Genomic DNA, 22,565 nt, shown 5'->3' on the forward strand with positions numbered 1-22,565 from the left:
AAAAGAATTTCATTCTACTAGATCAGAATGGAGATTAAAAATTTTTAATTTTTTTCAAAGATAATTTACATTATATTTTATGCAGTGAATATCAAGAGGCAAGCAATTTCAAATAGACTGAGCCTTACCTCAATCTTATTCCTCCTGTTCTAGGGGACAGCACTCCGAGTGATCAGCAGACACTCCCAGCCTACATACAGTGAACCAGACAAAGGGGGTAAGCAACGCCTTCATGCTCCCAAACCACAGTGGAAAGGAAAGTGTGACGGCTTCCTGGGGAACCCAAGCACATATACAGTATTTATAAATCACTGTTCATCCAGACACACAGAAACAAAATGTTACCTGTGGTTTGTCTACAGAAATACTTAAAGTTAACAGGTGTATTTAAATGAAATGATGCAAAAACAATCCCATACTAACGTGACCACAGTATAGCTAACCTTTTTCACGGAAATATATGAAGATAATCAATTGTCACTAGTCAAAATTAATACTGTATAAAAACTTTACTCAACAGATTTACTGATTAAAAGCTTGATATACCTGAATCACTTCTTCCTTCAAAGATCTATAGCCACTTCTGAACTAAGAACTACTACTAAAATGTCAAAAATATCACCACTGTAGAAATGCCCAACACAGTATCTGGCATAATTCAACAGATATTGGTTTATGGAAGAATTAATGATTTAAAATAGAAAAATTTAAAAGAAAGAGAAAGAATTGAAGGGAAATATATGATTTTTTATAGATTAAGGGGGGAAAAAAAAACCAATCCCCATAACTAAAGCACAATTATAGATAGTCAGAATTACCTCACAATTCACCTGAAAATTTATAGTAGACTCCAGTACACCTTAACACTCTAAATAAACTCAGAAGGTACAATGATTCTGATACTGGTTTTTTGTTTTTGTTTTTGTTTTTTTTCATCTAGAGTTCGATACCTCATCCACAGACAACACACCAACTTTTGTCTGAATGCTACATATAGGGCTCTGGTGCAGAGCTGCAGGCTTCAGAGTTGGGAGTTTGCACACTGCCTTTGAACAATACAGACAAGACACAGTGTACAGACCAAACTCGTTGAAGGTGGATAACACTTCTAGTGAAGATAATGTCCTGTGAGGGCTTAAATGGCAGTCCCTAAGATTTAACAGATTCAACATAATGACTTCATGGCAGTAGGAGAAAATGAAGTTTCATGGATTTGGGGATATGAAGAACATTTAACAACATTAACTGTTAGGGTCTTCACATCCCCCTCTAGAGTTGCACCCATTCAACAATGACACACAAGTTAGTGAAAACAGGCTCTTAATTTAGATTTATAAGAATTGGACTGAAACCCCCTAGAATTTACATATATTACAGTGTCTAAGTTTGTCTAGCATTACAACCCATAGCCACAGTGCTGAAAAGAAATTATGAGTCACAACTCAAAAACAGGAGGAAAAAAAAATGAAGAGAAGAAAGCTTTGGATCCAAATACAAACAAATTCTTTGCTTAAAATATTGCCAATGACAGCTAACATTCTGATTCGGAGTGAGAAGGAATGATTTCACACTGTGTTCTACTCAGGAACAAACTCCTTCAGCCCCCAAAAGCCCTTTCCCAGCCCCGTCCACCTTGGTGCCCAGGCACTGATACAGTCAGCCACATCCACTAACAAGCGCAGGAATTCTAACAGATCTGAGTCACCCACTCCCCCGCAGGAAGAGGTCATTCTCTATCGGGAAGCCCACTCTGCGAAGTTCTCTTGTTCATCCCCCAGGCTGCTACCACCATGGCCCACATAAAGCAGCCTACCAAACTCGGCAGCCTACCAACACTCCCCTACACTCCCCAAATCACAACTCCGGCCTCACCCTAACGCCAAGGTAGCCAACACTACCCACCGTGGCACTCTTGTGACACTCAAGTTTCCTGCCCAAGAACCCCTCACCGCCAGGCTGCATCCGGGCCCCGGAGGATCCAGCTCTTTGCTCAATTCCCCTGTGCCCAGCCGAGCTCCTGCCTTTCCAGGAACTAATCACTGGTTACCCCAGAGAAGCTAAACTCTTAGTGCCTCTTCTCCCCAGCCAGACCCCAATCCGCCAAGTTCACAGATCTCGGGAGGCGGGGGGTTGGGAGAAGACACATAAGCGATGCGCCTTAGGGACCAGGCACACTGAGGCCCCTAGAATTCCAAACGTAAGCCCCCCCACACCCACCCCACTATGGTCACCCTGCAGGGCGTCCGCATCAAGCGTCAGGAGCGTACACCACTGGAGTTAAGTCTCCGTGCCCCTATGACTCCCTTTTCTGGCTACGAAGATAACAAAATATAAGCCACCGAGGCCCAGGGTCGAGGCCAAGACCCCCTCGAAGGCTCCGGCCACTGGAGTTTCCCAGTGGGGATCCAGCGCCCCAAGGCCCGGACCGCTGGGACCGGCTTGCTGCCCCAGGCCGCTGAGCGCCATGGGTCCGGGCCGCGTCCCCACTCGGCCCCCATTGTTGCGGGTCCCGGCGGCCCGAGCCGGGAGCCGGGGGCCGGCACCGGCACTCACCTCCGGCGCCGCGGCTCCCGGCCGCGCGGGGCCGGACAGGGCCAAGTGGCTGCGCGTCGCGCTTCTCCTGCCTCGGCGGCGTCTGCGGCGGCGGGGGCGGAGGTGGCGGCTGAGGCGGGAAGCGGCCGGCCAGGCCCGGGCGCCGCGGGCTGGCTCTGGCCGAGCGTCGGTCTTCTCCGGCGGCGGCGCTCGCAGGCTCCGCTCGCGGTCCGCGCCAGAATGCGTCCCCCTCCCGGCCCGCGCGCCCGGCCGCCCGGACGGGAACACGCGCCGCCGACAGTAAAGTTCCGCTGAGAGCCGCCCGCAGACCCTTCTTCCCCAGCGCCGGGTGGACCATGATTCGTTCCTGGATAGAGCCATCTAGGCTACAGATGACCGTTTCAGGAGTGAATACGGCACGAAAATCCCAGGCCTGAATCCACCTGGGAACGGTTCCGGGGTGGGTCCGGCAGAATGGGTTTGCATCCCGCCAGCCACCAGAGAGGCATGCTGGCTGCTAAGGGCTTCAACTGAACCTGGGTTCCTCCTCATTCCTCACTTAGGGGAGGCTTGTTAGGATTGAATGAGATGATGCAAGTGCCTGGCACGGAGATATGGGGTTCAACATTGGGGCCCGATCATTGGTGATTCTGTCAATGATGATTGCTGCTATTACTACCATCTCATACAGAGGTTGTGCACAGCGCTCAAGGACCCTTGAAATTGATGCGCACCATGTAACTCTCGGTTTTCCCCCCTCCACCCCCACCTCCTGTCCCTTTCCTGTTGACTGAAGCAATCTTCAGAATTCCCTGAAAGAAAAGCAGGGTCAAGAAAGGGCTTTCTTAATCACTGACACGGGGCGTTGGGAGTTGGGAATTGCTGCCATGTGGGCTCTAGTTAATGAGAAGAGTGTATTGTGTCAGCTCTCTGCACTACAGCCAGGTTTCCCCCCACCCACTCCTTTTCTTCCTCCTCCTACTCCTCCCCCCCTCCTCCTCTTCTTCCTCCTCCTCCCCCTCCTCCTCCTCCTCCTCCTCCATCCACCTCCTCAGACCCAGGTTCTCCTCCTCCTCCTCCTCTTCCTTCTCCAAGGAAGGGAACGTTGGCAAGATGATGAAAAAATTCTAAAAACGGATCTTTTTTTTTTTTTTGGAAGGTTTGTTTTGTTTTCTTCATAAAATCAAGAGGATAAAAAAAATTTTTTTTCTCTTCCCTACTTCCCTTTTCTTCTGGGCCTTCACACCTCTAGATATCAGACATAGTTATTTTCAGAACAAATTAGGTTATAAAAATACAAGTGTGTGTTCCAAACTATTGATGGAAATTTAGATCTGCCGAGGTGCCCCAAAAAGTATTATAGCTTTCACATGTTCTCAAATGTCCCATTCTCAGTCCTGTGGCTACTAAGACTAGGAAAATTTTGCCTTGATACCCTTCTCTCTTGTCTGAAGGGACTTTCCAGAAAGGCTCTGGTATCAGTCACTTGCACCTGAATAAAATTCTGTCACTGTGTCACACACATATACATATATATTTCCTTTTAGATTATCCCCTGGGAGTAAGGAAAAGGGCTCTGCCTGTCTGAAGGAATTTTGATAACTATCTGGAAACAGCAGGCTCATGGGTTAGAAAGCAGCTCACTCAAAGCCTCAGGAGGCTCTCTGCTCCCTCAAGTAAGAGGACTTCATCCTATACTCTTAAAGGACAAAGGATCCCTCAAAAGCTCATTCACTGCTCTCAGCATCCTGAGGTCAGGTCAACATTCTGACATCTCCTTGCTCCAGGTCTTAAATTTTCCCAATTGGCCTCTTAGTTTGGACTCCCTGTGTGACACATAAAGCAGATTTAGTCTCAAGGTGGGGCACCTGAGTGGCTCAGTCGGTTAAGCGTCTGCCTTGGGCTCAGGTCACAATCCCAGGGTCCTGGGATCAAGCCCCACATCCGGCTCCCTGCTCAGCGGAGAGTCTGCCTCTCCTTCTCCATTTGCCTCCCCCCCACCCCACCCCGCTCATGCTCTCTCTCTCTCTAGCTCTCGGGTTTAGATAAGAACCCTAAAGACGACCAAAGGGAGAAGAAAAAGACCAGTGAAGCTGAGCAGAGGCTTGAAAAAGGAATCTTATTGTTTATCTCCCCGCTAAAAGACCAAATGCACAACCATCAAAGACACCCACGCTTACCTTCCTCCCTTGTTAATGAGGTTGGAGCAACAAGGGCCTGGGCTTGCTCCCTTGGTGATGGAAGCCCCTTCTATTCCTTCCTCCCAAGATGCCATTGCCCTTCTGTGACATCACTGTTTCCTTGCCTTCCAGGAGCTTCCCTGACTACTTGAATGATGTTATGCCCTCACAAACCACCTTTGGGGATCACGGTTCACCTGTAGGAAAATGGGTTCTATTAGAGGGAGTCCCTAGAGTGAGTGACATGCATACCTGCCTATTGATGGCCCTACATTCAAGTGAGGTTTAAAGATCTGGGATCTTCCTGTTAGAATTAGACAAAATTCACCAGCAACTTGCTAATCAACCAGAAGCTAGAATTAGGCCTTCTCCATCACTGTGAACTCACACCTGGAAAAAAACACCCCCTTCCTTTCCCCTGTTTCACCACCTCCTCTTTCCATAGAAGGCAGCTTAATCCTTCCTCCTCCAGCCAAACTTCCATCCCATCCCCACTTCTGGATGCCAAAGATCCCAGAAGCCATGATCACTCTGAACCAGGTTCCAAAGTAGCAGATAATTGTATTTCTTTCTTCAATAGCCATCTTATTCAGAAAGCCACTTTCTTCTTATACACTACTTCCCTCATATTAGATTATAATCTCTAGGAGCCTTTTTATTTTTTCTATTTTTTAAAATATTTTATTTATTTATTTGAGATAGAGAGTGAGTGAGAGAGGAGGAACAGGGGAACAGGAGAGCAGAGGGAGAGGGAGAAGCAGGGACTCAATCCCAGGCCCCTGGGATCATAACCTGAGCTGTAGGCAGATGTTTAACTGACTGAGACACCCAGGTGCCCCATCTAGGAGGCTTTTTAAAGAAATCCACCCCAATGTCTAATGAAAACCTGTCAAAATTGCTATACCATAAAATGCCATGTTTGGCAATTCTTTACTGAGTACCAGGCACTGTGATGGATGCTAGGGAATAGTAATAAGATATGCTAAGCATAACTGTAAGCATTTTACAGGTACTAACTCATTTAATCCTTACATTGACATTGTGAGGTATATACAATTAGCATCCCTTCAAAGTTGGAAAAACTGAAGCTGAGAAGTAAGAAGAAGGTTGGGGTTTGAGTACAGAACATCTAGGTCCAGAGTCCACTCTTATGACCACGTGCTAAAGTGAATGAAGAACTATGCTTAAAAATGAGCTTGGAGGGTTCTCATCAGTAGAGTGTTAATAAAATCCTGTTCCATGTGGATGTTCATTCAGCAAACATTTATTGTCCCCAAACTGTATTTCAGACACTGACCTAGGCCTTGGGGAGCACAGTACTGAACAAGAGAAAACATGTCTCTGCCCAGAAGTAGTTTACCTTCTAAACAGGAGAGACAAGCAGTACAAAACGATTTCATATTCTAATGAGTGCTGAAAAGAACATAAAACGGAGACCTGTACAGGAAAGGAAGTCAGGAGAGGGGAGGAATTGAATAAGGCTATGATGAGGTAAGCTGAAACCTGAATGCCAAGAATGCCAGAGAGATGCAGTGAAGGCTCAGGGAAGGAGAATTCTAGGCAGAAGAACCAGAACTCAAGGGCAGCATGGTGTGTAGTGAGAACCCCAGATGACTATCCTCGAGAGTAGATAAGTGGCTTGTAACTCTGCTCCCAGATTACATGGTGTTGAAGGATCACTTTTAGGGCTGGCCCTGGAAAGGGTGTCAAAGATGCCATTGATCAACTGTCCTAGGGAAGCAGTACAGATTACTGTACCTGATAAATGACCATGTACATTCGTTGTCACGGAAACAGTTGCTTTTAAAAAAGAATAATCCCATTCAGTTCCATCATCTTTGTCAGCTTCCTCAGAGAAGCCCTCCATGACTACCTACTCAGTCTAAGTAGTTGTCCAATCACCATTTCCACCCTATTTTCTCAATCTGCAGAGAAGTTAGTGTGATCTGATATTTTTCTTCATCGGTTTATCATCTGTCTCCCCTAATTAGACTGTGAGGTCCATGGAATGAGGAACTTTGTCAATTTTACCAAGATCCCCAAGACCTAGAAGAGGTATAGGAAAGGTCAGTAAATATGCTTACCAAATAGGAATATGTGTTGGGCCCATCCTTGAAGCAGGTCTGTGAGGCACTGGAGATGAAAGGGGAGGGACGGAAGGTCCCTTGGACCTTCTGGGTAGCGCTTACCTGAAATGTGATACCCTACAGAATGAGGTGATTTCTCCAAATCATGGGCCATGGGAAAATAAAGGGGGAGGAAAAAGCTCCCTTACATCAGGAGGGGGTGTAATGCAATGGAAGACTTGCCGAAGAAGAACTTTTAAGGATAAGGCCTTGGATAGCAGAATAGCATGGGGGAAATCAGAGATACAGAAAGGTAAGAAAGAGGTCATCCTACCTCTTTTGTTTTTATTTAAAGATTTTATTTATTTATTTGACAGAGAGACATAGCGAGAGAGGGAACACAAGCAGGGGGAGTGGGAGAGAGAGAAGCAGGCTTCCCGCAGAGGAGGGAGCCTAATGCGGGGCTCGATCCCAGGACCCTGGGATCATGACCCGAGCCGAAGGCAGATGCTTAACGACTGAGCCACCCAGGTGCCCCGAAGTCATCCTACCTCTTAACTGTAGAGAACCAACTGATGGGTACCAGAGGAGAGGTGGGTGGGTGGATAGGTGATATAGGTGATGGGGATTAAGGAGTGTACTCATTGCAAGGAGCACCAGGTGATTAAAACAGAAACTTAAAAAAATAAAAATAAAAAGGGCACCTGCCTGGCTCAGTCAGTTGAGTATCCAACTCTTGATTTTGGCTCAGGTCATGATCTCAGGGTCATGGGATTGAGCCCTGCATTGGGCTCCATGCTCAGCAGAGAGTCTGCTTGAGGTTCTCTCTCTCCCTCTCCCTCTGCCCCTCCCCCCCTGAAATAAAAATAAAAAATAAAAATAAAAGAAGTCATCCTAGCTGGACTTCAGGGTTTGGCTCAATAGATTGGGATGGGTCATTCCTGGCCTCTCAGTATAACTCCCAATAGCTCAGTCAATGGCCACTCCGAGATCACTTTAGAGCCAAAGCTTTGGTGGCTGAGGTTCTATTTAACCTACCTTGTGTTAGGGCTGGGTGAGAAATGTGAGGGACTCTGGACTCCAGTGCCATGAGGATTTGCCTACCCTCACTACACATGGATACTCCCAGAGGCAGGGTTCATTTTCACGATAAAAAACACTCAGAAAACTAGGAAAGAAAGGAACTTCCTTAACATGATATAGGACATTTATAACAAATCCACAGCTAATACCATACTCAAAGGTGAAGTACTGAAAACTCTGAAAGCACTCTCCTCCAGACCAGGAACAAGATCAGGATGTCTGTTTTCCCCACTGCTATTTAACTTGTACTGGAAGTTCTAGTCAAAGCAATTAGGCCAGAAAAAGATGAAAAGCATCCAAATTGGCCCTTTCCTGATTAAAAAAACAAAAAACAAAAAAACAAAAACAAAAACCAAAAAACACAACAAACTAGGAATAGAAGGAACCTATCTCAACATAATAAAGGCCTTATATGAAAAGCCCACAGTTAACATCCTATAGTCAATGGTGAAAAACTGAAACTTTTCCCTCTAAGATCAGGAACAAGACAAGAATGTCCACTCTCACCACTTCTATTCAACATAGTACTGGTGGCCCTAACCAGAGCAAGTAGGCAAGAAAAGGAAATAAGATACATACAAATTTGAAAAGAAGAAGTAAAATTCTCTGTTCACAGATGACATGATCTTATATGTAGAAAATGCTGAAGATTCTGCATCCCCCAAAAAAGGGCTAATAAATATTCAACAAAGTTGTGCAGCATACAAAACCAACATATGAAAATCAGTTGCACTTCTACATGAACACCGAACAATCTGAAAAGGAAACTAAGAAAACAATTCCATTTACATTAGCATCAAAAAAGAATAAAATACTTAGGAATAAACTGAAGACAAAAGACTTGTACTCTGAAAACTATAAAACATGGGTATAAGAAATTAAAGAAGATACAAAGAAATGGAGAGACATTCTGTGTTCGTGGACTGGAAGATTTAATATTGTTAAAATGTCAATGCTACACATTTGATGCAATCCCTATCAAATTGCAATGGGTTTTTTTTTTGTTTCTTTGTTTTTTGCAGAAATAGAAAAATCCATCCTAAAATTCATGTGGAGCCTCACAGGACCCTAAAGGGCCAAAACAATCTTGAAAAAGAACAAAGCTGAAAATCATCCTGATTTGAAAATTTACTACAAAGCTACAGTAATCAAAACAGGGTGGTGCTGGCATAAAGACAGGCATGTAGACCCATGGACTAGCGTAGAACCCAGAAATAAACTGTCACATTATAGGGTCCAGTGATTTTCTACAAGGATGCCAAGACCATTAAGTGGGGGAAAGGAGAGTCTTTTCAACAAATGGTGCTGGGAAAACTGGATATCTACATGCAAAAGAAGGAAATTGGACCCCACCTTACACCAGACACAAAAATTAACTCAAAATGAATCAAATACTTAAATGTAAAACCTAAAGCTATAAAACTCTTAAAAGAAAATGTAGGGCAATAGCTTTATGACATTGAATTTGGCAATTATTTCTTGGATATGACAACAAAGGCAGAAGCAACAAAAGAAAAACATAGACAAATTCAGCTTCATGAAAATCAAATAGCAGTATGTATCAAAAGACACTATCAACAGAGTGAAACACAAACCATGGGGTGGAAGAAACATTTCAAATCATGTATCTGATAAGGGATTGATATCCAGCATATGTAAAGAACTCCTATAATTCAACAACAACAAAAGACAAGTAACCGGATTCAAAAATGGCAAAGGACTTGAACAGACATTTCTCTAAAAATGATATACAAATAACTAGTAAGGATGTGAAAAGATGCTTAAAATCACGAATCATTAGGGGAATGCAAATAAAAACCACAATGAGATACCACTTCATATCCATTAGGATGCCTATTATAAAGTAATGTAAAAAAAAAAAAAAAAAAACCCAGAAAAATAACAAGTGCTAGTGAGGATGTAGAGAAATTGGAACACTTGTATGTTGCTGATAAGAATGTCAAATGGTGGAATCACTGTGGAAAACTGTTTGGCATTTCCTCAAAAAGTTAAGCATAGAATTATGATATAACCCAACAATTTCACTCCTAGGTACATATCCCAAAGATTGAGAACAAGGACTTAAACATATACTTGTATGCCATTGTTCATTGCAACATCATTCACAGTATCCGAAAGGTGGAAACAGCCCAAGTATTTATCGGCAGATGAATGGATAAACAAAAGTAGTATATTCGTACAATGGAATATAATTTAGCCACAAAAGGAAAGAGGTTCTGCAACATACTACAACACATGGGGTACCATATTGAAAATATGCCAAGTAAACTAATCGAGATGCCAAAGCTCACATATTGTATGATTTCATTTATATGAAATATCCAGAATAGGTAAATCCATAGAGACAGAAAGTATATTGGTAGTTGCCAGGGCTGAGGAGGGTGGGGGTTGGAGGAGGGGACAGCGAGTAGAATGGAGAGTAACTGCTTAACGGGTACAGGGTTTTATTTTGGGGTGATGAAAATATTTCAAAAGTAAATAGAAGTGGTGATTGTATAACATTGTGAATGTACTAAATGCTACCAAACTGTTCCCTTAAAGTGGTTAATTTTAGGGGTGCCTGGGTGGTTCAGTCATTAAGCGTCTGACTTCAGCTCAGGTCATGATCCCAGGGTCCTGGGATCGAGCCCCACATCGGGCTCTCTGCTCAGTAGGAAGCCTGCTTCTCCCTCTCCCCTCCCCCTGCTTGTGTTCCCTCTCTCGCTGTCTCTCTCTCTGTAAAATAAATAAAATCTTTAAAAATAAAATAAAATAAAGTGGTTAATTTTATGTTATGTGAATTTTACCTCCACTTTTAAAAAAGAAAGAAACTGAAGCTCAGAGAGGTTGAGTTGTATGAGATCTCACAGCCAGTAACTGATGGAGTCAGAATTTGAACCCAATTCCAAGAATTCAAATATAAATAAATAAATATTTAAAAATATTTATATATATATATGTTATACAGTGAGAAAGTAGGAAAATTTATTTACTTCCGGCGTAAATGACTTAACACTGGTCTTTTTCTGAGAGATTTATTATTTACAAGGGAGAAGGAATGATGCCTTCTGCACTGTGGGTGTTCAATAGCTCTCTTTCTGAGCAGGGGAGGAAGAATGGTCACCATTTACAGGCTTCAACATCTGGAGAGAACTTGAGATTATCTGGAAGGAGCTGTAACTCTCTCCAAGCTGTGTGGGGGGGGGGGGGGTTGTTCTTCCTCAAGGATGTAAATCACTTAACCTCCGTGAGATGGGTTCTTCATCTGTAAAATGGGAATAACATGCTTGCAAATGGTGAGAAAGAAATGAGAAAATGGCTACAAACATTATTGAAAGTGCTAAATGGATGTGCAGGTTTATTTAGTTCAGAAAAAAATTAGGCTAACATCTTCACTGTTAAGTCAATCCCACTATCTTCTTCTAGAGAAGATTTCAGGCTCATACTCGCCTCTACAAGAGATTGGCTGGGATTTCCAGACCCAGCTGTACTTTTGCAATTATCTTGGGCACCTATTTCATTCTTATTGGAAATTGTATCTGACTCCTCCAGGTGGGGACCAGGTTGGTCCATCTCAGTAGCTCCAAAATCTAGCATAGGATTGGGTTCCATGAACATGTATTGGACAGAATATTAGGGGTGTCCACAGTCCCCATTGCCATAAGGGGATTCAGTTACATTGAAAAGACCCTGGGGATTTGTTATGCAGGGATGAAAAGCACACAGCTCCTGAGGCTCCTGGGGGTTACAGGCACACAAATGTAATTATAATACAGCCTTAACTCCTGTGAGAGCAAACTTTCAGTGGGGGTTCAGAGGGGGAAATATTTGGTTCAGACACTCTAGGAATCTAATCTCTCCTTTGACTACTCCTTGCCCCTTTCCAGGCCTTACCCTGCTCCCATAGCAGTCACCCAATGTGTTGTTAATTGTTGGGTGCTCAGTAATGTGTGGCTGGACCAATTCAGGCCGCAGAGCCATCATCCCTCTTACTAAACCTCTATTTCCAGTTAGTAAACTCACTCTGCTTTAATGCCTGGCCCAAATGTCATCTCATCTGGGTGACCTTCATGAAAGTGAAGGCCAGTCTTTTCTCTGGGCTTTCTTGTCACCCATAAATATTTATGGGTCACATTCTGTTTCAGCCTTGAAAACAGAGTTATACAACTTGGCCTCTGTCCTAAGAGCTTATGTCCACTGGGGGGAGGCAGACCAGTAACAGGCAGTTAGACAACTCCAAGAGGGAAGCCTAGGTTAAATACCATAGGAGTTGCAGGAGACACCTTTGAGGACTACTTAGCCCATACTCCCTTTCCAAAACTCCCCACCCACTCAGGAATGAGGCCTGAAGACTATGTTTATGTTATGTGTCTCAGTTCTCCAGCAGCAGCTGATTGGCCCAGGGAGAATACCTAATTACAAATGGGCCAAGTGGACTCTATACTCCAAGAATTTGGAGTCAAGTTTCAGTGATATAGACAGCTATGAAACAACCAGTCCGAGGGCACTGGCTGAGGTTCTCAGAAGAGGGGAGGAAAGGAAGCATGAAGGCTTCTGCCTGAGGAGTCCAAAAAGTACTTAATTCTGTTCTTGCAATCAGTACCTTTTTTGCCTTAAAGGAGTTTCAGGGTTTTTGGACATTATCACAATGGCCCTAACTGAGGCAGGAGTGGCCAGGCAGGCTCCCAACCTAAACTGGGGTAAAAGGAGGGGAGGGGACAGGCAGGCCAGGTCAGGAGAAGGAGTGAGAGTTGAGTGAAAGACAGGGAAGAGGATCCTGAGCAGGGGAAACAGAACAGGCAAAGGCCAAAAGGTGGGAACAGTATGAGTAAGATAGAAAGAAACAAGACTGGAGTTGCAACCAAGGCCAAGGTCACCCAGGCCCTTGTAAGCCACACTGAAAATCTAAGACAACTTGCAATTTAAATTGCACTAGGAGTGGAGGCTAGGGGATCATACCAGGGGTAGTGAGAGCTCCATGATTGTCTAAGCAGGAGATGTTGCTGGCCTAAACTGGAGGGGATGGGAGGGCACAAATGGACAAACAGAGTCAGAGCTGTTTAGGAAATAGCATGACTAGGTCTTGGTAACTGAAAGTGGGGTTAAGGCAAGGGAGGAGTTAGGGTGACACCTGCCTACCTGGAGATGCCTTTTGTGGAGAGGGGAGCTTACCTGAGAGGCAGAGAAGCAGAGCTAGAGAGGGTATAGTTGCTTAGAGACTTGTTGCTCAAAGCAGGGACCAGAACCAAAAACTCTGGCCTTACTTGAGAGCTTGTTAGAAATGCAGATGCTAAGGACCCAACCCAAAATACCACAATAAAGTTCAAGAGGCTCTCACTGATTCAGCACCTGATGAGTCATCAATGTCAGCCCCATTCCTTTTCTCTTGTCTTGCTCTCTACCCAGTTGAATCTGTTGGGGATCACTGAGAATTTTAAGCTCTTTGGCATCAAAATTTGTAAGTGGAGATCCCTGGGTTTCAGGGATCTGTGAAGACCCTGAATATGTATGTAGACTTTGAGGTGTATGGCAATTTTCTGGGGAGAGGATCCATAGCAAGGTGAGGACCTATAAGATAATAAAATAGAGAACAGAAAACTGGAAAAAATCATGAAACCAAAAGTTGGGTCTTTGAAAAGATCAATAAAGTAGACAAATCTTTAGCTAGACTGACCAAGAATAAAAGAGAGTGTTAAATTTGATTCAATTGCTAAAATAAAAAATGGAAGTGGGGACACTACTAATGATCCTCAGAAACAAAAAGGATTGTAAGAGATTACTATGAACAATTGCATGCCAACAAATTGGATAAGCTACATGAAATGGGCAAATTCCTAGAAACACAAAACCTACAGGGACTAAATCATGAAGAAATAGAAATTTTGAGTAGAACTATAGCTAGTAAAGAAATCGAATCAGTCATCTAAAATCTCCCAACAAATAAAAGCCCTGAACTTAATAGCATCATTGGTGAATTCTACCCAACGTTTAAAGAATACCAATTCTTCTCAAACTTTTCCAAATAAACGAAAAGGAAGGAACACTTACCAGCTTATCCTATGAGGCGAACATTACCCTGATACCAAAGTCAGATAAAGACACTACAAAAATAGAAAACTTTGGACCAATATTCCTTATGAACATTGATGCAAAAATCCTCAACAAAATATTAGCAAACCAAATTCAGTAGCATATTAAAGGAATATACATTACATCCAATTGTGATTTATTCCTGGAATGCAAGAATAGTTCATCATACTGCAATTAATCAAGGTAATACACTACATTAACAAATTGAAGGGAGGGAAATCTACATAATCTCAATTGATACAGAAAAAAAATTTGACAAATTCAACACCTTTTCATGATAAAATCACTAAAAAAAAAAAACCTAGTAATAAAAGGGAACTACTTCAACATGATAAAAGTCATATATAAAAAGCCCACAGCAAAAAACAAACAAACAAACAAACAAACAAAAAACCTGCAGCAAAAATCACAATGGTGAAAATCCAAAAGCTTTTCCTCTAACATCAGGAACAAGGTTGATGATGCCCCTTTTTCCCACTTGTATTCAACAGAGTACTGGAATTTCTAGACAGAGCAATTAGGCAAGAAAAAGAAATTAGAGGCATCCTTATTGGAAAGGAAGAAGTAAAATAATCCCTGTTTGAAAATAATAGGATCGGGGCACCTGGGTGGCTCAGTTGGTTAAGTGACTGCCTTCGGCTCAGGTCAGGATCCTGGAGTCCCTGGATCGAGTCCCGCATCGGGCTCCCTGCTCGGCAGGGAGTCTGCTTCTCCCTCTGACCCTCCTCCCTCTCATGCTCTCTGTCTCTCATTCTCTCTCTCGCAAATAAATTAAAAAAAAAAAAAAGAAAGAAAATAATAGGATCTTACATGTAGAAAACCCTAAAAATTCCACACACAAAAACTGTTAGAACTAATAAATGAATTCAGCAAAGTAGCAGGATACAAAGTCAATATACAAAAATCAGTTGCATTTCTATACATCAGCAATGAAATAAACAGAAATAACAAATGTTGGCAAGGACATGGAGAAATTGGAAACTTTCTGCACTGTTGGTGGGAATGTAAAATGGTACAGCCACTGTGGAAACAGTATGGTGGTTCTTCAAAAAATTAAAAATAGAATTATCATATAACCTAGCAATTCCACTTCTGAGTATGTACCCCAAAGAACTGAAAGCAGGGTCTCAAAGAGATATTTACTTATTTATTTTTAAAGATTTATTTATTTGAGAGAGAGCATGAGCTGAAGGGGAAAAGGGAGAGGGAGAGAGAATCTCAAGCAGACCCCACACTGAGTGCAGAGCCTGACTCCGGGCTCAATCTCACGACCCCGAGATCATGACCTGAGCTAAAACCAAGAGTTGGGGGCTTAATCGACTGTGCCACCCAGGTGCCCCCTCAAAGATATATTTGTATACCCATGTTCATAGCAGCATTATTCACAATAGCTGAAATGTGGAAGGAACCCAAGTGTCCAATGATGGATAAGTGGATAAATAAAATGTGATATATACACTCAATGGAATATTATTCAGCCTCTAAAAGGAAGGAAATGCTGTGACATGCTACAACATAGAGGTAACTTGAGGTCAGTCATTTGAAAGACTAATATTGTATGATTCTACTTATATGAAGTATTGAAGTAGTCAAATTCATAGAGCAGAAAGTAGAATGGTAGTTTCCAGGGGCTGGGGAGAACAGAGAATGGGAAGTTAATGTTAATGGGTGTAGAGTTTCAGTTTTAAAAAATAAGAAGAGTTATGGAGACCGTGGATGTTGCTCATGGCTGCACATTATCAATATATTTAATGCCCCTGAACTGTACATTTAAAAAGGTTAAGAAGGTAAACTTTATGTTATATGTACTTTATTACAATAAAAAAAAAAGAGAGAGAAGAAGAGTTGAGTATTACTGGGACCCAGAAAATGTTTCCACAGTTGGATATGGGGTTACAAACACAATGGAACACTCAATATTGGCTGAGAGCAAAGTAAATTTCTTGCTTTTATAAAAGGCATTTGTTTCCTATGTAAGCATATCTGGGGTTTAGGAGACACAGATTTTGTCCTGAAAGAGCTGCATGTCCACTGTCCTGAATGCTCTGACCCTCTTAAGCAGCCTTTGGGGTCCCCACAATGAAGGGGACCCTCTTTATAGCCTTTGTCACATTGTATGGCTGCTTGCGTGGCTCTCAAGCCTGGAAGCCTGTGAACATGAGGCAGGACCTATTTCCTGCCCAGGACATGGTACTCCATGAATGAATGAAAGAATGAGCAAGTGAGTGACCATCAGGAGGGAGATGCTCCTGCAGTTCTAAGCAGGATGAGGGAAATTGCCATTTGGGTTCTTCCCATGGTCCTCTCCATCTGTTTCTTTCCACTCTTTGAAGCCTGCCCTTGACACTTACTAACTGCAGGAAGCCTTCCCAGATTATGCCTAGCTACCATGTTGAAGGTTTGGGCCTGCAGGATAACTCACATTCACTATCTCCCCCTCACCTGGAGAAGGAGGTAGGCAAGAGGGTTCACACAGGGAGCCATGAACTGCCTTTTTAGGCAGCTAGGTAGACCGGGGAATCAGGCTCCCTGCTCCAGACCCCAAAGGAAAGGGGCTGGGTTGTTTGCTCATCCTTGCCCAGGGCAGGGGTCCCAATAGACCTGGTAGAGGCCAGTGGGCTGCTCAAGCCCCTCTGCGAATAAGATGTTGTCCTCCAAGGTGGCATCTTCAATAGGCTGCTGGAGGAGGGAGTATGTACCACAGGCTAAGCAGTCTCTGGGGTGCTGGCCAAATGCTCACCTCCTGTCCCTCCTTTCCTGATAGAGGAGAGAGCAGGAGCTCTGGATTTCATCCTTAAAGCTGAACAGGCTTGCCCAAGTTAGTTAACTTCTCTGAGCCGCAGCTTTCTCATCTGTTAAAATGAAGCAATGATGCCTACCTTGTAGGACTGTTTTTGTTTTGTTTTTTTAGATTTTATTTATTTATTTGACAGAGAGAGAGCACAAGCAGGTGGAGTGGCAGGTAGAGACAGAGGGAGAAGCTCAACGGGGAGCCTGATGCCGGGACTCGATCCCAGGACCCTGGGATCATGACCTGAGCTGAAGGCAGACACTTCACTGACTGAGCCACCCAGGTGCCCCTAACTTGTAGGACTGTTGAAAGAACACTTTGAGGGGCTGAGCCTGAGACCTTGCTCAAAGGAGGCGCTCAGTGCCTGTCTGGACTTAGCACAGAACTCAAGCTGCACAGAGGTCAGTATCTGCCACCAGAGGCCTGGCTGTAGCATCACCAGTTAAACCATGTGACGGAGCTAGTGACAAAGCCATTGGTGCCTCAGCATCCCGAGATAAAGAGTGGGAAAGATCTGTTCCCACCATCTCCCTCCCATGAGTGGCAGCTGAGAGGAAACCACGGGACAGAGACAGCTTTAGAAAAAAAAACACAAAAGCCAACTCATATTGAGCAATTACCTGGGTCAGGCTAAGTCCTAAATGTCCGTTGGCTCATATAATCCTTGCAATCACCGTAGGAAGGGTGCTATGCTCTGCATATGTCAGTTTTATTTCTGTCTATCCATTTACTATTTTTAGAGCAGTTTTAGGTACACAGCAAAATTGAGCAGAAAGTACACAGATCTCCAAAACCCCCTGCCCCACCCCCCGCCCCCAGCCTCCTCAACTATCAACATCCTCCACCGAGTGTCACAGTTCAATGAACTACAATGAAGTATAGACTGACACATCACCATCTCCCAAAGTCCATAGTTTACATTAGGGTTCACTCTTGGTGTTTGTACATCCTATGGGTTTGGAAAAATGTATGGTGACAGGTATAGTTTTAGTTTTCAATACAATTTATTTTCACCAAAGCAGTGCATTCTTATTGGCTTCAAAGCTAGAGTACAAAAAGGCTTATGTGAAAAACCAACCCTGCCCTGCCCACTCTTCCTTTCTAACCCTGGGCTCAGGCCAAAATGGGGCCGAATGGCCAGATTGGCTGAATACACCCTCTACTCCAAGGTCAGCCAGGCGTCTCCAATGAGACATTCTAAAGGTTACTCTAAAATCCCGGCTGACTTCTTTAGAAGCCCTAGCAATCATGTTTGGACTTTTGCTGAAGCTCAACACAGGAAGGCTGCCGTGATGTGAAGCTGCTGGGGTAGAGGAAGATTGGGTTCTGGCTGGCTGTGTATCCTGGGAAAATTTCTCCCCTTTGGACTTTAAGGTCTTCGTGTGAAAAACCAGAGGGCTGGACAGCCAATCAGTAGGACCTTGCCTCTGCTGACAGAGGGGGTCTGGGCTTTGGCTGCTTAGAGGCCAATCTCTGGTGCTCTTCCTGTGAGCTGGGTACTTCCTTGTCACCACCCTCAGAGGAGGCACTATTGCCCCATTTTACAGATGAGGAACTGAGACCTAGAAGGGTTGTCAGGGCCACATAGCTAGAGAGGGGCAGGGGCAGGATGCTAAACCAGGGTGCATTCTCTCCTTCCCTGGGGCTGGATCACCAACCCTTCCATCTGGAAGGGTGTGTAGGGTGGTGGGTAACAGGGGATCCCATGGCTTCCAGTAGCAGCAGGGCCCAGCTTAGTCGGCCCCCAGGATTTCAAGTCTCTAGGCCTCACCTCAGGGTGAAGAACATCACATCCACATTCTGCTGATGCCAGCCTCTCTTCCCAGACCAGCAGTTCTCTGCCTTGGCTGTGGATGAATCACCTGTGGAACTTTGGGAAACAATGATGCCTGTGACCCATCTGTAGAGATACTGATTTAATTTATCTGGAATTGGGTCCTGGCACTGGGAGGTCATAAAAACTCCACAGGTGATTTTAGTGTGCAGCCAGGATTGAGAACCTTGTACTAGCCTGTCAGCTCGCGGAAGAGCCTTGTTTGTCGCTTCATCATGCCTGGCCCTAGGGAATATCTGCTCTTCTTTGCCCTGCCTCCCTAGCCAGAAGGCCACAGCAGCCTTTGCTCTCAGGTAAAATGTAACTAAATTTCCCTGTAACAAGGTAGAGAATTTGCCGTCCTCCTTAGAGTAGCCAAGGCCATGATGCTTTTTTATGGATTCTTTCAAACAAAAGCCCCTGGAATCCAGTCTTGCCTGGTTTGGAGGCAAGGAGATCACCTTACTCGGGTCTCCTCTGCTTTGCATCTTAGGGGAAAAGAAATGGGGAGGAGAGGGTTTGCTCTTCACCCAGGCTGCCCTGGGTATCTTCTGGCTCCTAGGTAAGCCTTGCAGCCCCCGTGAAATCAAATATGTCCTGCATTCAAAGAAGGATGAGGACAATTCTGGAGGTTACAAGAATCTCAGAAGAGAGGGGCACCTGGGTGGCTCAGTCGTTAAGCGTCTGCCTTCGGCTCGGGTCATGATCCCAGGGTCCTGGGTTCGAGCCCCACGTCCGGCTCCCTACTCAGCAGGAAGCCTGCTTCTCCCTCTGCCCCTGCTTATGTTCCCTCTCTTGCTGTCTCTCTCTCTCTCTGTCAAACAAACAAACAAACAAATAAATAAATAAATAAATAAATAAATAAATAAATAAATAAAGTGTTTAAAAAAAAAATCTCAGAAGAGAGTCAGGCAAATCTGAATGCTACCTGGGGATTGAGAATTTCTATCTCCTGCCTACTGAACTCAGGTACAGAAAGGGGCCTGATGTGCTCCTGACCTAGGACAGGAGCTCTGGGCTACAGAGCCCTGGATGCTGATTTCAGAACCCATAAGAGAGAGTCAAAGTTGGGAGCAGATGGCCATCTGAGAGGTGAGTTGAGAATGTATTGGCAGTTGTAACAAAGCTGAACCAGAACCAGCAACTAGAAGTGGTGGTGGGGGAAGATACTCAGGACAAGTCTCTGAGGAGACCCCTACAAATGGTATTCCTTGGCTTGTTCTCTTTGTAAAGCCTGTGCTTTGAAGTCAGAGATTCACAGCAGGTCAAGCCTGGAAGGGTCTGGAAGCCACATGAAGGACAGTTTTCAAACTGAGTTCCTGAGAACCCTAGGGAGTTCCTCAGAATTGGTAGGAGCTCTGCCACATCATGTCCTGCAACTTCCAACATGGCTTTTTTTTATCTACTCAATGAACAGTTGTACAAGATTTCACTGGGGGGAAAGGAAAAGATTCTACAGTAAACTAATACTAACAAAATTTGAAAACCACAGATCTAGTAAACTTCTGATGGGAAACTTGCCCTGGGTCACCCTCTAGTCTTTTACTTAGGCCAGGCCTGTCTCCACCACTCACTCACAGGCTCCACAGAGTAGAGAGCAGAAGACCCTCTGTGGAGGCACGGCTTGCATGTTGCCACAAAAATGGCCAAGAGAGGAGCCACGTTGGGGAGGGCCACTCTCACCAGAATGAATGACCCAAGACCCAGAACTGTAGGCCCTGAGAGGAGGGTGAAGCTGCTTTGGCTTTCATGTCAAAAGCCCTCAGGATTCCAGTCTGTTCTTACCCTCAGGGAAATGTAGAGACCTGGCCTCAGAGGCAGGGCTCCAGGGTTCCCGGCCGCCCCACCACTTCCTGGGACATTAGCCTTCTCTTTGAGGGAGGCAGCTGGGCACAGTCACTCAATCCCTAGATTGTGGACCCTTGAGGCCAGGACATGTCATCTCTACCTTGTGCTGCATCCTCCTCAGCCCAAGAGGCACAGGATACGAGGACAGGCATAGAGCCAGAACTCAGGAATCCTTAACTTCACTGAAAATATTTTTTTGTTGATTTGTTTTTAAAACAAGACTTCAATCAAGTGGCTCTCCCCATCCCCCACATACAAACTGCGACCCTTCCACAACAGTGGCTGACTTTTCACACTAGATGTAGTGAAACTCTCTTCTCCCTCCTGTCTTCTTTCCTCGGTTGGTTTCTCTGGTGGTGAAAGTCTCTATACTCTGAAGAGAGTGGGCTCTAGGCACTCCCATTTCTTCTCCTAACCTCCTACTTCCTCTGAGCAGTCCAATGGGTGAGGGAATCCCAAGGCTATCAGGGCTGCTTATCAATGCAGCAGAATTTGAGAGCATGTGTTTGCCCAGGAAACAGGTAGAGTATTCAACCACAAGTGAATGACCATGAATGTATTGCACTGAGGGGAAGATCGGGTCCCCGGCTTAGAGGTCCTAACCTCTCTTTGCCATGGAACATCCAGAACATCAGTGATCAGAACTTCTACATGTACTGAGTTTGTGCAGGCCTTCTATCCCCCCCCTCTTCTCCTGGGTCTCAGGGACAGGATGATGGCCAAAGACCACAGATCCAGGCTCCTGCTGTTCTCACCTGTTGGCCATGACCAAGGTCTGAGAAACTGTCCTCATCCCCAGGTCTCTGACTGACCCCCTCATGCTTTACATCCTGAGCCCCTCTGGACCCCACACCTCCCTCCAGAGTCCAAAGGCCACTTCTGAAGCCCTCCATACCCCCAAGTCATGCCCGCTAATCCCTGGTTGTCCTGGTCCCTGATCTTGTGGGGAGGCAGACAGCTTTGTGACTTCACAAAAGGCTATCTTGTGACAAGTTTGGATCAGATGAAGCAGGAGCTGGGCTAAGGGGCTCCCCCCAGAAACATCATGTGACTTTTCATGGAGAGACACCCCACCTCTGAGGGGATGAAGAGGAATTGCCTCACGGTAAGAGCCCAAGACATCTACACTTAGAGACACCTTTCCCTGATGACTTCAGCTCCCAGGCCTAACTGGATATTCCTGGCTACACTGGCAATATTTCTCAGAGGTCCAGACCCATTGCAGTGAGGTTTAGGGAGCGGTAGGAGGTGGTGGTTACTTCAAGTGGTAGTGGTGGGCCTCTGACCTCTGAATTGGAAGTCTGACCAGCCTCCTCCCATTAGACAAAGCCATTCTTCTCCAGGCTTTTCAAAGTGAAAGAACTGATAGAAGCTTTATGTGACCCATAGTCTTCATCAGGGTCTGCCCCAGCAGCCTCCAGCATACCTTCAAGTGGGTCAGGACTGAGATCCTGGAATTCCATAGAAAGGTCTGGTGGCCACAAACAGGTATTACCAAAAATCCAAGGCCTTTTTTCTCCAGTGCTGACTCCACTGTTGTTTCTCCTGGAAGAATTTATGATTCCAGGAACCTGAGGCAAAAGAGGTTGGGGATGTCTTCTCTTTACCTTCCTTTCACCTGTTCCCCAACCTCTAACCTGGAGCATAGCCTCTGGAAAGGGCAGGCCCCAGGAGTCAGCAGGGATGTTAACTGGCAGCCAGGCTGGGGCATCTGACAAGTCCTGGGGGGTACCTGGAGGGCAGAGGTTGGCCCTCTTCATGCTATAGCCCTTGTTTGTGCTGGGTGGGTTCATTGTGATGGTAGCCCAGGGTATATCATCTCTGGCCACTCCCTCTGCCCTTTACTTTGATTGTGACATCACCATCCTGCCAGAGGACCCAGGGAAAGAAGTGAGAGTATTCTGGGCAAGGGTTCCAGATGCAGGCTTCATCCCAGCAGGGAGGCTGGGTGGATAGGCTGGTTTGGGAGGATGACATATCTGGCTTCACATCCAAGGGGCTCCTTGGCCTTGACTGCCTTCACCCTTGATCAGTGGTAGCCTTTGAAGGCATGAGGAGGCCTAGGAGCAGATCTTCTTAAACCACCCTCTGATCCATGCAATTTTCCGTTCTGGGCTGGGACAGAGAGTGGACAGGTGATCCCCCAGAGTGGTTATTCCTCT

General features: G+C 45.0%; 1 protein-coding gene across 3 annotated transcripts in view; it reads right to left on the reverse strand.

The window, feature by feature from the left end:
* RAD54L2 (RAD54 like 2) overlaps positions 1 to 2,762 on the reverse strand; it is a 113,785-nt gene extending 111,023 nt beyond the window's left edge. Inside the window, exons 1-2 of one of the 3 annotated variants that reach the window (XM_064595573.1) lie at positions 2,554 to 2,762; positions 129 to 190 (exon numbers count right to left, since the gene is read on the reverse strand). The gene's annotated coding sequence lies outside the window, so the exon portion shown is untranslated. Of the gene's footprint in view, positions 1 to 128; positions 274 to 2,553 lie in introns of all 3 variants that reach the window. The other 2 variants (XM_045862265.3, XM_045862266.3) reach the window with 2 other exon arrangements.
* Between the last annotated feature and the right edge of the window lie 19,803 nt (positions 2,763 to 22,565).

Source organism: Mirounga angustirostris, unplaced genomic scaffold (genome assembly GCF_029215605.1).
Source record: "Mirounga angustirostris isolate CCGP_5_RB_7025 unplaced genomic scaffold, mMirAng1.0.hap1 SCAF_1, whole genome shotgun sequence".
Taxonomy (NCBI): Eukaryota; Metazoa; Chordata; class Mammalia; order Carnivora; family Phocidae; genus Mirounga; species Mirounga angustirostris.